This window comes from Rhinopithecus roxellana, chromosome 3 (genome assembly GCF_007565055.1).
Source record: "Rhinopithecus roxellana isolate Shanxi Qingling chromosome 3, ASM756505v1, whole genome shotgun sequence".
NCBI classification, from domain to species: domain Eukaryota; kingdom Metazoa; phylum Chordata; class Mammalia; order Primates; family Cercopithecidae; genus Rhinopithecus; species Rhinopithecus roxellana.
In genome coordinates this window covers 16,202,062-16,216,332 of record NC_044551.1, presented here as the reverse complement: position 1 = coordinate 16,216,332, position 14,271 = coordinate 16,202,062, and the positions used below count along the sequence as shown (strand labels likewise).

General features: G+C 38.2%; 1 non-coding gene across 1 annotated transcript; it reads right to left on the bottom strand.

Moving 5' to 3' along the window:
* Positions 1-9,660: 9,660 nt before the first annotated feature.
* Positions 9,661-9,822, bottom strand: LOC115896737. The gene has a single exon (XR_004056632.1). It is a non-coding gene; the product is annotated as a U1 spliceosomal RNA (small nuclear RNA).
* Positions 9,823-14,271: the final 4,449 nt, after the last annotated feature.

Here is a 14,271-nt window from a genome sequence, read left to right as displayed (position 1 = left end):
TTTTTATAAGAGTTTTTAAGGTATTTTTAAATTTTCAATTTTATATTTAGCTTTTCTTTTCATTCTCTGCTTTTACAACAACTGACTCCAATTAGATTTTATAGAGATTTATAAAGCAGACACGTATTTTTCATTTTTTTGTCTTCTCATATGTATTATCCACTATATACTTCAAATTGTTTTTTAACCAAACCAAACACTGACTGCAGATTCCTGCCAATTATTTCATTTTCTCATAATGATTCAGAGCACATACAGAATATTTAAATAAAATTAAAAGTAGCAATTTATGTATTTATTTGAGACAGAGTCTTGCTCTGTTGTCCAGGCTGGAGTACAATGGCACCACCTTGGCTCACTGCAACCTCTGCCTCCTGGGTTCAAGTGATTTTAGTGCCTTGGCCTCCCAAAACCCTGGAATTACAGGTGTGAGCCATTATACTCTGCCAGAAGTAGCAATTTAGTTGCAACAAGACACTGAAAAAATTTCAGATGGTTGTTAGGACTTTGTGTAGCTTTCATAAAAAAAAGAAATCTTCAAACTGTTAAGGCAGCTTCAAATTAAACACTAGATTATTTAATTAAGTTTTGTATTAAAACTACTAGCATCTTTTAAGGACCTACAGTAACCTTTTGACATATTACACTAACTTTTGTTTTTTTGGTTTGATTTCAAGAGTACATAATTACATTAATGTGGGTAATAAATTATGTGGGAAATATAAAAGAGGTTGGAATACAATTTCAACCTGAGTCATCTTTCAAATTTAGTTTTCTTCATTAAATATGACTTTTGCTCTCCTGTTCTTATATAAAGGAGGAAAAAGTTGGGTTGTGTAAGGCAACTAGAGTGGAGAATTTAGCGTGGTTGGATGTTCAGTGGGTTTTCTTAATAACTTCTTCTTTCCCAATTTACGAGTATCCATTAGTTCAGGGATTGAGCAATCTCTCACGGGAAGAAAGTCGGGGGAATTATTAAAAGTGATGATCCCTTCTCCTTCCCTTGGCATTACACTCATTTCCTTTCCACACAGTGTGTTCAAATGACCAACCATGGAAAGTATGTTTAAATGACCAACTGCTCCCTGTTCAGTCCTGTAGAAAGGGAGAAAGTGTTATCTAAATGGAGCGTTTCTTTATTTAACTGTCTATTACGGATGGGAAGTGGATAGAGAGAGAGGCAGAGATAACGACTGTGGAGAAAGTGCTCTGCTAGGTTCTTCTAAACCAAACCAGCAGTGCTGCAGGCGTCCAGCATGCCGCCCTCCTCCCTCTGCCTGGACAGCCACAGCTCCTTCCCTATTAGGTCTCTCCATTGCTCACTTACATAGCAGAATCCTAGGTATATTTGCACCATCTCTTTGGTTTTCTCTTTTACCTGCCTACGCTTCACCCCTGTCTACTACCAGAGTTCTCTTTTCCAGCCATTCATTCTAACTCTAAATTCTTGCCAACTTCCCCTCCTCACTGACCTGGGTTTTCCCTTTTTGCAGCATTCATCACTTTTTGGGGAAGTCTTGTAAAAGACTTTGGGGGAGCATTTGAGGTTCAGGTAGCAAGAAGCCTAACAAGGGGAGAGTGTGTGTCTCAACATTGTCTCAGCTATGTGATGACAGATGAAAACCATCCCACTAGCCGTGGGGCATTAACGCAGACCAAATAAAACAAGCTGCTGTCTGGCTGAGCCTGGTCCATGAGCAGAGCCTCAGCTAAGTCAATTTAAATGACTTGATCTATATTCCTGAACAGTTACCAAAGGTGGCAGATTGAAGGTGAGAGTCAACAGCTATTGATTTGGCATAATGTAGGATGAATTTGCAAGATCACCTGTTCATTGAAAGTCATTGAATAGGAGATCCGGATTGCATTCTGACTGATTTCAGATACATTTTCGCATTGTGGGCTTTAATTTCCTAACTATAAAACAAAGGCTATAGGGAGAGGTAAAAGCACTGGTTTCTAAAATTCTTTTTTTAAATTTTAATTTAATTTTAAATTTTCAAAAATTTTAGGCAAATCTCTAAAGTTCTCCAAAATTTAATGATTTTAGGACAATTTTGTCAAAATTTTGTTTTGTTAGCTTACCCCTATATTTAAAATTCCACATTTAGAGGTGATTTTGTAAAACTCGCGTTGGGGAGGGACAATAAATTATGGCAGTGTTAGCATTGGAATACTTTTTTATCAGGAAGCTAGCTATAGAATGCAGCAACATGTAGGTGAAACTTGGAAAAAAATTGAGCTTATAAAGTACATTGGCAGGGGATAATTTCTCTATAAAAACCTGAGCCTCTAGATGCTGGGTGCTGAGAAACGAGTAGAAGGCTGAGAGATGGAAGTCCCCAAGGCCAAACCTATATTTATGTTTTTTCAAAAAGCAATGTTATGTTGCAAGAAAATGGAACTTCCAGAGAAAGTTGCTATGGCTTAGATGACTCACTTCAAAGGTACAACGATCAGTTTCCCCAGGATTTATGCTACTTCTCGGAAGAGAGAGAGTTTGTAGAAAAAAAGTTGATGAAGATTTAGAGATCTGTTCTATAAACCTAAGAAAGGAAGGAAGCAAAGATGTTTGTGATTTCATACTACCTTCTGTAGGTTTCACAGATTTGAAATTTGAATCCACATCAAAGGAACTGAAAAGAAAAAATTAGTCAAGGCAGATGAGCAGATCATACCACACCTCTGCCAGCAGCACCAGAAAACAAGGAACATTCAAAGTGATACTTGGGCCCAGAAAGGAATCACTTCAGTGGGGGTCAAAGATGAGAGGCTGTACAGGCAAGGGACCTGGGCCTGGTGTCAGATAGATTGGAAGTGAAACCTCACTCTCCCCTCCTAACTGTGTATTTAGGCAAGGGGGTTCACTTCTGTGAGTTTCAGTTTCATTCTCTGTGAAATAGGGGTTGCCATGTGCCCCCTAAAGTTGGGAAGTGAAATGAAACATCTTGTAAAGAATGAGATATCACTTGTTTTCAAAGAGTTGTTACTCATATTATTATTTAAGTTGCACTTTCTAAAGTTCTTTATGTCATACTTATGAATTGACTGTGCTTTCCTATACTTCTGAAGCCATTTACTCTACCCAAAAAATAATTGAAGGCAAGTGTTACTGTCTCATTGCAAACAGAACATATCATTTGCACAATGGGATTTTGTTGCTTGGCGCACATGACTTTAGCGTGCTTTAGTGTGAAGTAAGTTTTCCAAGTCTAGAGGATTTGGCAAGTATAAGAGATTGAAGTTTTCATTTTAGGTACCCCCTCCCCCAAGTGTCTCCAAAGATGACGGAGATGATTGATACACTAACAGATGTTTTGTTAACATCACATTTCCAGAACTCTTCTTACTCAGGCTAATAGCATTGCATCTGGTTAGCTGTACTTACCCTTTTCAGCTTGTAATTTTCCTTTGGCTAAATTATTAAGACATCCACAAGAGGTGGATTTCCTCAGGGTCATGTAGAACACAGAAGCATGCCAAAAAGAACACAGGGCATAGAGATATCTTTTCTATTTATTTAAATTTCGATCTCTTTTGACATGAGGTCTTACCTTCAATCCAAAACACTTCAGCCTTCCTGGCTAAGAGGGCTAAATGTGCCCAAGACAAAGAAGATGCTGTTTTCTTCTCTTACATATTTCTCACTCCTTTCCCCTCTTTGATTCTGTAGTGGGCTTAATGGTAGCCACAGAAAGCTGTGTCTGTGTTTCATGTCTTAATTCCTGGAACTTGTGAATGTGATCTTATTTGGTAAAAGGGTCTCTGCAGATGTAATTAAATTAAGGGTCGTGGGAGAGTGAGCTTATCCTGGGCTATTCAAACACATGTATCTTTATAGGGTACAGGTGCATAGGAGACACACAGGAGGAGGCAATGGGACTGCAGAGGTAGAGATGAGAGTGATGAGGCCACAAATCAAGGATTGTCAAGATGAACCAGAAACTTGAAGAGGCAAGGAGGATCCTGCCCTAGAGCTTTTGGAAGAAGCATGGCTTTGCTGAAAACTTGATGGTGGGCTTCTGCTTCCAGAACTGTGAGAGAATATATTTCTGTTGTTTTATGCTTCCCAGTTTGTGTAGTGGGTTACAAAGGATAGTAGCATAGCTCCTTTTCACTTTCTTTTCTGCTCCATTTCAGTTTTTCTATCTTTTCTGCATTTTTCCACTTCTCTCTCTCTCTCTCTCTCTCTCATTGTATCACTGCCAAGACAAAGTGCATAACAATAATTGATGCATGTGGGTATGATTTACTTTTTTGCAAAGTTGATTGACTGTTAAGCCAACTACCCATGTTTTAAATATTAATGAAAATACAAATTACTTGGCAGTTTTGTTAAAAATGCAGAATCCCAGTGTCCACCCTAACACATTTCTGATTTTATTGGTCTGATATGTGACCTGTGAACCAGTATTTTTTAACAAGAATCTGAGGGATTCTTTTATAGATGGCCAACAATCCATACTTAGGAAAGACTAAAGTAAGGCATGGTTCCCTTTGTCTGCTATCAATAACTGATATATATTTGTGTATAGGTTTGTCAGTCTAAAATCCCATTACAATCCAGGTAGTAGTGTGTATAGAATGCCAAATCCCAGGCCTCTGTAAAAATATAAGTAACCTCAAAAGGATTTGATTAGACTCACATTTAACAATTCACAGTGGCTAATTCAAGGAAACAAGGGTGGTTCCTTAACCTTTGAGTGGAAAGCCTGGTTGTGGGGGTGGGTAGCATAACATTTCCCAGCATGTTCCTTATTGCCACTGCCTGGGAGTGGATTCTAGACAGGCCTGGCAGGCCCATGTTCCCACACTCTGGGCCAATTTTTGTTCCTGGCTCAGTGCTGTGCTTACTTAGAGGGGTAATAGCTTTGTCTGTTTTGCTCCTCAGTGGGACATATCTCCCATCTATTTTGTTTAGGAACTCTAAACACAGTCCAAAGGGAAGTTCAGCTGTGGAACTCTGAATAGGATCTGGCTAGAAGCAGCCTCAACACACTTTTTTTTTTTTTTTTTTTTTCACTCTTCTCATAGTCCTTTTCAGACCTGGGAGGTTTTTCAGAAGACTTGGTGCTGCAGGCTGTTGCCTGAAACCACCCATCAAGGAGCATGTCCACCTCTTACTTCTTGTCTGGCTGTAAACCTTGGTACATTCAGCACAGAAAGTGGAGGCTGAAGAGGGTCATCAATTTGTGCCTGAAGGCGGCCATTGTTTACCCCTTATGAAAGCAATGGGAAGCAGAGTCTTTTTCTCCTACTTCCCAGAAGCAGAGTAAGCATACCCTTTTGAATGAGAAATGCTGGTGTGTTAGGCAAGTTTCCTATAAGAACCCCATTGCATCTTGTCTTTACTCTTTCTGGATGCCTTCAGCTTATACTGCCCTTATCTCTTTCCTATCTCCTGATAGCCCTCCTTAGACATTTGACATGGTTTCCTGATGACAGCCTGTCTTGACTCATTGTTTAATTGCTGTGCAGTGCTCAAACTTCTCCTTCAGGCAAACAGCGTAAATACACAGCACATTCTTTACAAATTGATTTAAAGTCTTGCTCTCTATAAACAAGTATCTTTTTTGTATAATGATGTATTTTTCTCTGGGTAGATACCCAGTAGTGGGATTGCTGGATCAAATGTTTGTTCTACTTTTAGTTCCTTAAGACGTCTCCACAATGTTTTCCATAGTGGTCGCAATTCACAATTTCAAAAATGTGGAACCAACCTGAATGCCCATCAATCAATGAGTGAATAAAGAAGCTGTGGTATATATATACACCACATATAAAATATATGATGGAATATTATTCAGCCATAAAAAGGAATGAATCGTATTCACAGCAACCTGTATGGGATTGGAGACTATTATCTTAAGTGAAATAACTCAGGAATGAAAAACAAAACATAGTATGTTCTCACTTGTAAGTGAGATGCAAAGGATGCAAAGGCATAAGAATGACACAATGGACTTTGGGGACTCAGTGGGAAAGAATGGGAAGGGGGTGAGGGATAAAAGACTGCAAATTGGGTTCAGTGTATACTTCTTGGGTGATAGGTGCACCGAGATCTCACAAATCACCACTTACTCATGGAACCAAATACCACCCGTTTCCCAGAAACCTATGGAAACAAAAAATTTAAAAATAAATAAAGTCTTCATCTCTTAAGAAGCTGAACTTTAAAGTATGGTGTTTCCTACCTATTCATTAAACAGTGTTTCTCAAACTTTATCTGAAAAGTTTGTTATAAATATCACTGAGTCACAATCCCTGAGTTTCTGATTATGATTCTGCTAGAATTTGCATTTCTAACAAGTTCCCAGCAGCTGCTGCCAACCCTGGAACCACCCTTGGAAAATCACTGCTTTAGGGAATGTATCTTTTTTACTTTGCTTTGTACTATGTGATACAAAAGCTTGTATTTTATATCCCTTGAGAAATAAAGATGTCTTTGTTTGCAACTCAGTTACCCAGAGTGCAAAATGGGTGAAAAGCCAAGCAAATGCGATAAGTACTTCTCTAAGTGTAACGATGCTTTAAAAACAGCCAACCATGATGGAGTGCTCAGTTGCAAATGATGGTTCCTTTGCAGCTTGGTAGGCTGCCTCAGGTGTCACGCTCAGTTTTCCATCTCCTGCTCTTTGGTCTGCAGCTATTTCCCTATGGGCAGCCCCTCAATCCCATGTTACATGTTCTGACCACATTCTGTTTTGTTTTACTCCAGTCCTCAGGGAGCTATCTTCAGCATTCCATACCTAAGGACTCTCATGGATTTGAGAAAATTTAAAAATAGTCTCTCTTCCTCCCAGTATCTACTTTAAAACACATGAGTTTCATGTGCTTTAAAGTATAATGTATATACACTCATATAGTATAATGAGTGTCTTAATGTGTATTGTGCACTTTTAATTCCATGGCAAGACTCTTCAAGTTAACATTACTTTCTTATTCTTATCGTCATTAGTGTTTGTGAGTTAGATTGCAGAAAATTTGACATTCAAAAGCCCTTGCTCTTTGAAAGAGAAAACGTATTGTGAGAAAATATACATTCATTTTGATGAATGAAGCAGCATTGGATGAGATCAAAAGTTTTGGTTAATCCATACTATTGTGGGAGATAAGTACAACCCTCAAAGTTTCTACTATTTCAAAGCCCTTGTTCCTTATTAGATTTCTCAGGGCAAGTTTGATCACTGGATGAACCTGTCCCCTCAACTTCAATGTTATCTGCTTAATAGATCAGACATTATAAAGTTTCTTCTTTTTCCTGAATTTCTACTGAAACTAATGCCTTTGTCACTCATTATGCAATGTCTGGCTCTTCATTCTTTGCATGCGGAGACTGACTGGCCTACCTCTCTGCACATAGTAGGTTCCACAGGTATAAAGTTGCAAATGTTTAGTTTTTTTTTTTTCCCCTATTATAAGATTAAAATGATCAAATAATGAGACTAAAAGAAAACAGAGAACTAACAAAGAGAAAGACTAATATTGTAATTAGTAAGTGGAAAAGAAGCAAGCGACTTTAAAAAAGATATCTTGCTTGGAATAAGTTGTGAAAACAGCTGCTCCAGAAACTACCACTCATATGTCCAGAACTAATACAACTATTCTTCAGCTGTTTTTCATTGAAAAAAATGAGAAGAGGAGATTGCAACAGAAAAACAAAAACAAAAACAAAAAACTGTGCACAAGTTACTACTCCAGACAAAGCTCCTGGCATTCTAAGTTCTTTGAAAGAAATACACCCTAAAAGTGTCATAAACAAAATCTCAGCTCCTCTTCCTTCTCTCAAATCCTTTACACCTCAAGATAAAGTAATACAAATTTCAGAGTTTTACTGCAGGTTTTATTTTTCTTTCTAATCACTTGTAATTAGGGAGATTTATTTGTTTAGTACAATCTGTCCAGCCAGTAACTTCCAAGTGCCAAGCATAGAATGGCGTCCTTGGGCCTGTAAAAGGGAGTAGTAATTAGAACTGGGATGAATCCCATTTGACAGAATGGTCCGATGTCAGTCCACACCCTTGTTCTTGAAATTCAGAGAAAAGTTAAATTGGTACAAAAATAAATTCTCTTGAAACATTTCCTCCCTGTACTTGACATTTTGGTGCTCGGGTTCTTTTGATGTTTAGCACCGAACACTGAGGAGTAAATAACAATGGGAACCGTTCTGAGAACACCACATAAACGTGATAATTTATAAAGTGGATGCTGCTAAATGCCCAGCAGTCTGCCATTTTAGACTGTTGTTGGAGTGGTCTTTATGCTTTTGGATTGCAACTGCAATGTTCATCACCCTGCTCTGTTAACTGAGGGTCTGGAGTAGGAAAGGCATATCCTGTCAAATGTGAAGGCTATCTTACATTTGGCACTGGTTGCACAGTTCACTAACAGAGAGATTTAAACTGTATATGTTTGTGTGCCGCGTGTATATAGCTTAAAAATAACAATTACAAGTACAATGTGCTTGAGGTTTTCAGAAAAAGAAATGTTTAAAAAGGAAAGAATGCCAGAGCTGGAAGGCTCTTAAAGTTCATTTTTTTTTTTTTTTTTTTTCCAGCGAGTCATTATATTAAAAAAAAAAAAAAAAAAAAAGAAAAAAAAAAAAAAACTGATGTCAAGAAAAGAAAATGATTTGTTCAAGGCCTCACAGTTTTCTGCCACTTTCTATTTAGAACCCCAATGAGATTTCAGCGACTTTCATTCTCTGCTGTATCATTGCCAACACTTTTCAGAAATGAGACAGAAAAGAGGGCCATGGATCAGGCTGAAGAGTCCAGATGAAGAGGATTAGTTGTTGCAGAAAGAGCTGCATGTATCAGAAGGAACGCCAGTGGTAGTGGCACGAGGGTGATCCTCCACCCCTGCCCCATCCTGCTCAGCTGGAGCCACCACCAGTGATTGCCAGTAGAAACAATCTGCACTGTGTTCAGGGAAGCATTCCTCCTTCATCTCAACCTTATGCTTGTTCCCATTTACCAAGATATCTAAAGTTGTTTTTCCTTCCTAAGGGTCAGAAATGCTCACTCCCATTTAAGATGATTTTTCAAAAGTCGACAACTCCATGTCCAAGACTAGGTAACAAAACTCTTTCCCAAAGGTCAAAATCCAACACAGTGAGCCTTGCTTATGGCACAAGGTGGGATTCTGATTACTTTTTCAAAGACAGTGAACCAAGAGTGAAATGGAGGGAGGAGTCAGCAAAAAATGCTGACACCCAAAAAATAACCAGACTGTCAGAACCACAATGTGGACCTAGGGTTTCATTCAGCATTTTTCTCAATCTCTCAAACCTTTGACATTTTTTTTTTTTTTTCCTGACCGAATGTAGGAAAATAAGTCTTCCAGAACAGAGAGCAGAATATCTTTTCCGAAACATTAGATTAGGCAGACTGACTGGGGATCAAAACAGTTTTTAATGGGATATGGGATTAATGATAAGACTCTGTAGTAAAGAAAAAAAAAAAGAAAGAAACAAATTAGCTGAAGTTGAATTCAAGGTCAAGATAACCTAACATTATCCCAGAAAAAGTTAACTTCCTCAATCAATCTTTGTCTGAAAGGTTTTGAATAAAAATAATAGCATGCAATTAGTAAATAGATATTTTAGGAATCCCCAAAGATTTGAGGACACGAAGTTTCTTTTTTTTATATCAAAAACATTAGGGGAGAGTGCAAACTCAGGTCCCCACCACCATAAAGTATGCAGTCGAGCGTCTCACATTTCGGGAAATATCAGGAATCAGCACCTCGGAGCCAATGGTTAAGTCTCACTCTGAGAAAACCACCTTTGTGATCATGGGATCCCTCCTGCCAGGTAAATATTATGCGTGAGGTTTCTTGAAAAAAAAGGAAATTTAAGAAATGAATGGAATCAAGTACCTTATTTCGTAAAGAACTATTGAGTGGTAGGAGGCCAAGAACTGTGTAGAAGAAATATTCTTAAACTGGGAATATTTTAGTATGGTGGCAAAATATGAATGAAACTTAACCTTGATAAAGAATATGAAACTACCATAAAAGAAGATATTTTATTTTTCTAGGGTTAGAGTTCACAGAATGTAGCAGGCATCTGGGAATATCTTCCAGTAAGAGAGTTCATGGAAAGTATGTATGCAAAGCAATGGAAGTGCCCATTTCCTGCCACTTGCTATGGCTCAGACTCTGGGTTACAAGTTTACAAATGGTATCTAATTTAATCCTTAAAACAACCCAGTGACTCAGGTGTTTTCACTTCTTTTTTGCAGATAAAGAAAATAGACGTTTAGAATGGTTAAGTAACATGTCTAAAATATTACAGCTGGTAAGTATAGGAGCTAGAATTCTAGTTCTTATCTGTCTAGCTCCAAACTTTTTTACTTTAGCTGCTGCTGGATTGCTGTGTCTGTATCCCTGGTCTTCTTTAACCATTTCTTCTTTAACCAAGTTCAATCCAAACACCTATCAGAAATATCTGTAAATCTGGAAAGTTCAACCAATTCTTTATTTTATTTTGTTTTTGAGATAGAATCTCACTGTGTTGCCCATGCTGGAGTGCAGTGATGGGCAACACTGCAGCCTTCACCTCCTGGGCTCAAGTGATTCTCCCATCTCTGTTTCCTGAGTAGCTGGGACTACAAATACACCCCACTGTGCCTGGCTATTTTTTTAAACATTTTTGTTTTTGGAGAAACAGGGTCTCACTATGTTGCTTAGGCTGGGCTTGAAATTTTGGGTCCAACTGATCCTCCAGCCTTGGCTTTCCAAAGTACTGGGATTAGAGATGTGAGACACCACCCCCAGCTAAACCAATTCTTTCAAATTTCTCTGGGCTGGGTTTGATAGTTACTAATCAAAACACTGTGACCCTGAAATAGATTGAGATTTAAAATACATTTGAATTGTACGATGTTTTGCATATATATGTAAAAATATGCATAGCTTACCATTTAAAAAATATCATCCATCTACATTTTAAAATTTTCTAGAATATTTATATGAGGTTACTGTTTTTAAAACTATGTCATGCTTTTCATCTAGCTTTAGTGTTTGCTAGCATAAGCATATTCATATTAGATTAACATTCCATTGGGTTCAGACATTTGTTTCAGTTTCAGTGAGAGCCTGTTAGTCACATTAGAAATCTGTTATTGACATTTGCTATTTAACAAGCCCATTATTTGGCAAGTGTTTTCTTAAAAGTGGCCAGTTAAAGAACTGTCTGTGATTTGGGTAGATTGTCTGAATAAATGAGGTTATGATGTTGCCCATAATCAGCTCAAAACTAAGCTTATATTTTGTTTACGAGTTGGCAGTTGACACCAGTCTGACAAGAACAATGCTGCCATCAGAAAAATACAGACCAAATATCAAAGAGAAGCAGTTTTTTGTACATTCTATTTAGATACAGCTTGAACTAAAGGGCTCTCATTTGGCTCTGGTGATGGGGGTCCATGGTTCACCTTTAAAACTGATATAGTCCTTACCAACCTCATATTCTTTACAAAATCTTTGGTCAGTTTGCAATCCCATTGCATACTCAAACACATTGGTAAGCTGACTATCATGCAAGTACATCACAGTGTTCGAAAGATGGGTGATGATTTGGTCCAGAGCAGTGGGTAACTGTGTCCTCTGATGGGTACTGGTTAAAGGTGGGTAAAGGATTACAGAAAAGGTGCTATATGCTATGGGTTTGAAGGCTTTGGAACACACATCAGGTGAGCAAAGCCATGCATCAGAATTTACTTTTGAGCAATTTTAATTATGGTTTTTGTTTACTTTTCCAGTAGAAATTAACTGTTATTTGTCCTTTTCACACAGAAAACATTTTCATCCTCTTTCCCCACATATTACTGTAGAATGTATGTTGGTCATCTCTGGGCATTGACTCTTAGGCTTGGCATTCTTCAGACATCCCAGGCTGCTGGAAACTTGACTGAGGACCAGGCAGGGTGAATGATCTGTGCCAGGAGACAACATCTTCTTTTCGTATGGCCTAATTTCAGGAGAAAAAGCAGATTCTGAAGAACTGGCCCTGGAAATCAGCATACTGCAAGTGAGAATGATATTGTTAAATCCACTGACAACAGCTTAGCTCTCTTTCCATTCCTCAAGTCACTTCTTATCCCTAACGAGGCCACCATAGCAAAGAAGCTGGACCGTGGGTACTAGATTACCATGTTTAGCTTGGTTAAGCCTCAGAGTCTAATGATGACTGCATACTTCTACCCTACCGATACTGGCCAGGGAGCTCTTGTAGGCACATCCATACTCATTGTGTTAGTCAGGGTTCTCTAGAGGGACAGGGCTAATAGTATAGAGGTATATATGAAAGGGAGTTTATTAAGGTGTATTGACTCACATGATCACAAGGTGAAGTCCCACAATAGGCCATCTGCAAGCTGAGGAGCAAGGAAACCAGTCCGAGTCTCAAAACCTCCAAAGTAGGGACACTGGCAGTGCACCCTTCAGTCTGTGGCCAAAGGCCTGAGAGCCTCTGGCAAACCATTAGCATAGGTCCAAGAGTCCAAAAGCTGAAGAATTCGGAGTCCAATGTTCAATGGCAGGAAGCATCCAGCACGGGAGAAAGATGGGGGCCAGAAGTCTTAGCCAGTCTAGTCCTTCTATGTTCTTCTGCTTTTATTCAAGCTGGGCTGGCAGTTCATTAGCTTGTAACCACCCAGATTGAGGGTGAGTCTGCCTTTCCCAGTCCACTGACTCAAATGTTAATCTCCTTTGGCAACACCCTCGCTGACATACCCAGGATCAATACTTTGCATCCTTCCATCCAATCAAGTTGACACTCAATATTAACCATCACATTCATCTTGTAGATTAGAGGGGCACACTAAGTTCTGGACTATGGTTTGAGAGAAAGATCACTGTTATTCTATTAGCTATGAACTTTATTTTGTAAGAATTAAAAGGGTAATTGTATAATTTAGGGGGACAGCAGACACTTATTGGTAGCCTACATAATAAGCTTACAATTTGACTTTGTGATGGAGAGAAAAACATTTTCCAGTTGGGCTTGCTTTTCCTGGCAGGACTACACTAAGAGATCTCAAAGCAGTTGAGATTTACCTAACAACTGTGGTTCTTTGCCTTTTTTCCACTGTAATACATACACTCACATATGAAACAATTTCATAGGTGAATGTGGATTTAGACAGTTAAATTACAGTTGGAATAAAATAGATTTTGGATAATGCATAAATTACATCTCCTAGCTTCTAATGTTTTTCTTTCCAAAACTCCTTTGTCACACACCTGTGTATCTCAACTTCCCAGATGAGAAGAGATAAATGTAAAACAGTAATGGACTTTTTCTGTGCCCACATAGTGTTTCTGTCCTAGACTGACACAAATTAAAAGACCAAGGACAGATGTCCAATGACGTAAGTGGAGGAGATAGAGAGTGGAGGACACACTAGTCAGTATGTGTTTTTTTGCTTGGGATAAAAGTTTTTGAGAAACTGAAATGTGAGTTGGAGGGTATATTGAATGATGCCTCTTGCTAGGTGTACCCATGGAATTGCTATTGTACATATTTACATATGAGGTGTAGCATAATAAAAAAGGTGGAGAATTGCTATTAAATGAATTTGCTTTACAATGATCATAATCTCAATGAAGAATATAGTGATGTTACAGTGAGTTTTGTCTTTCTGGATTTGTGACAATTTGGGCTTGTCTTTAGTAAACTATTGATGGGTCAGAGCTGGTCTTGCGACTGGCCGCTGGAGAACAGTGTAATTTCAGAAATTCATGAGAGAAGAAAAGATGTTGGAATTATATATAAATGTAGCCTGAGAGTTTGACATTCCTTTTCCTGTTAGTACACGGAAGCATAGTTATCTGAAGAACAATATTTCAAATATATGGTCCTTTGAGTAGGAATGCTACTGTGTTTCCCAAAATTTTTGAGATTTTTTAAAAAAGCTAAAATTAGCAAAGTTTTTTGGTATTTGTTTTCAGCTACTCTGAAGACAAGCTAACTTTTCTCTTTCAACATATATTGCATGTTTACAAAAGCCTTACCTAGTATTGCATAAATATGATGAGAATTGGAGTTGAGAGTCATGAAACATGAATTTTATCATTAATTTATTTATCAATTATTTATGAAGCCCCTACTACATATTCTGTATTGAGAAACAAGGATGGACTAGACTAGTTTCTGTCATCAAAAGTAGTAAAACCTCGCGGATTATAATTATCTATCATTGTGAGACATCTACCCACCTCATATAATGCATAAACATGCATAGGTGTGGATTCATAAACAGTTTT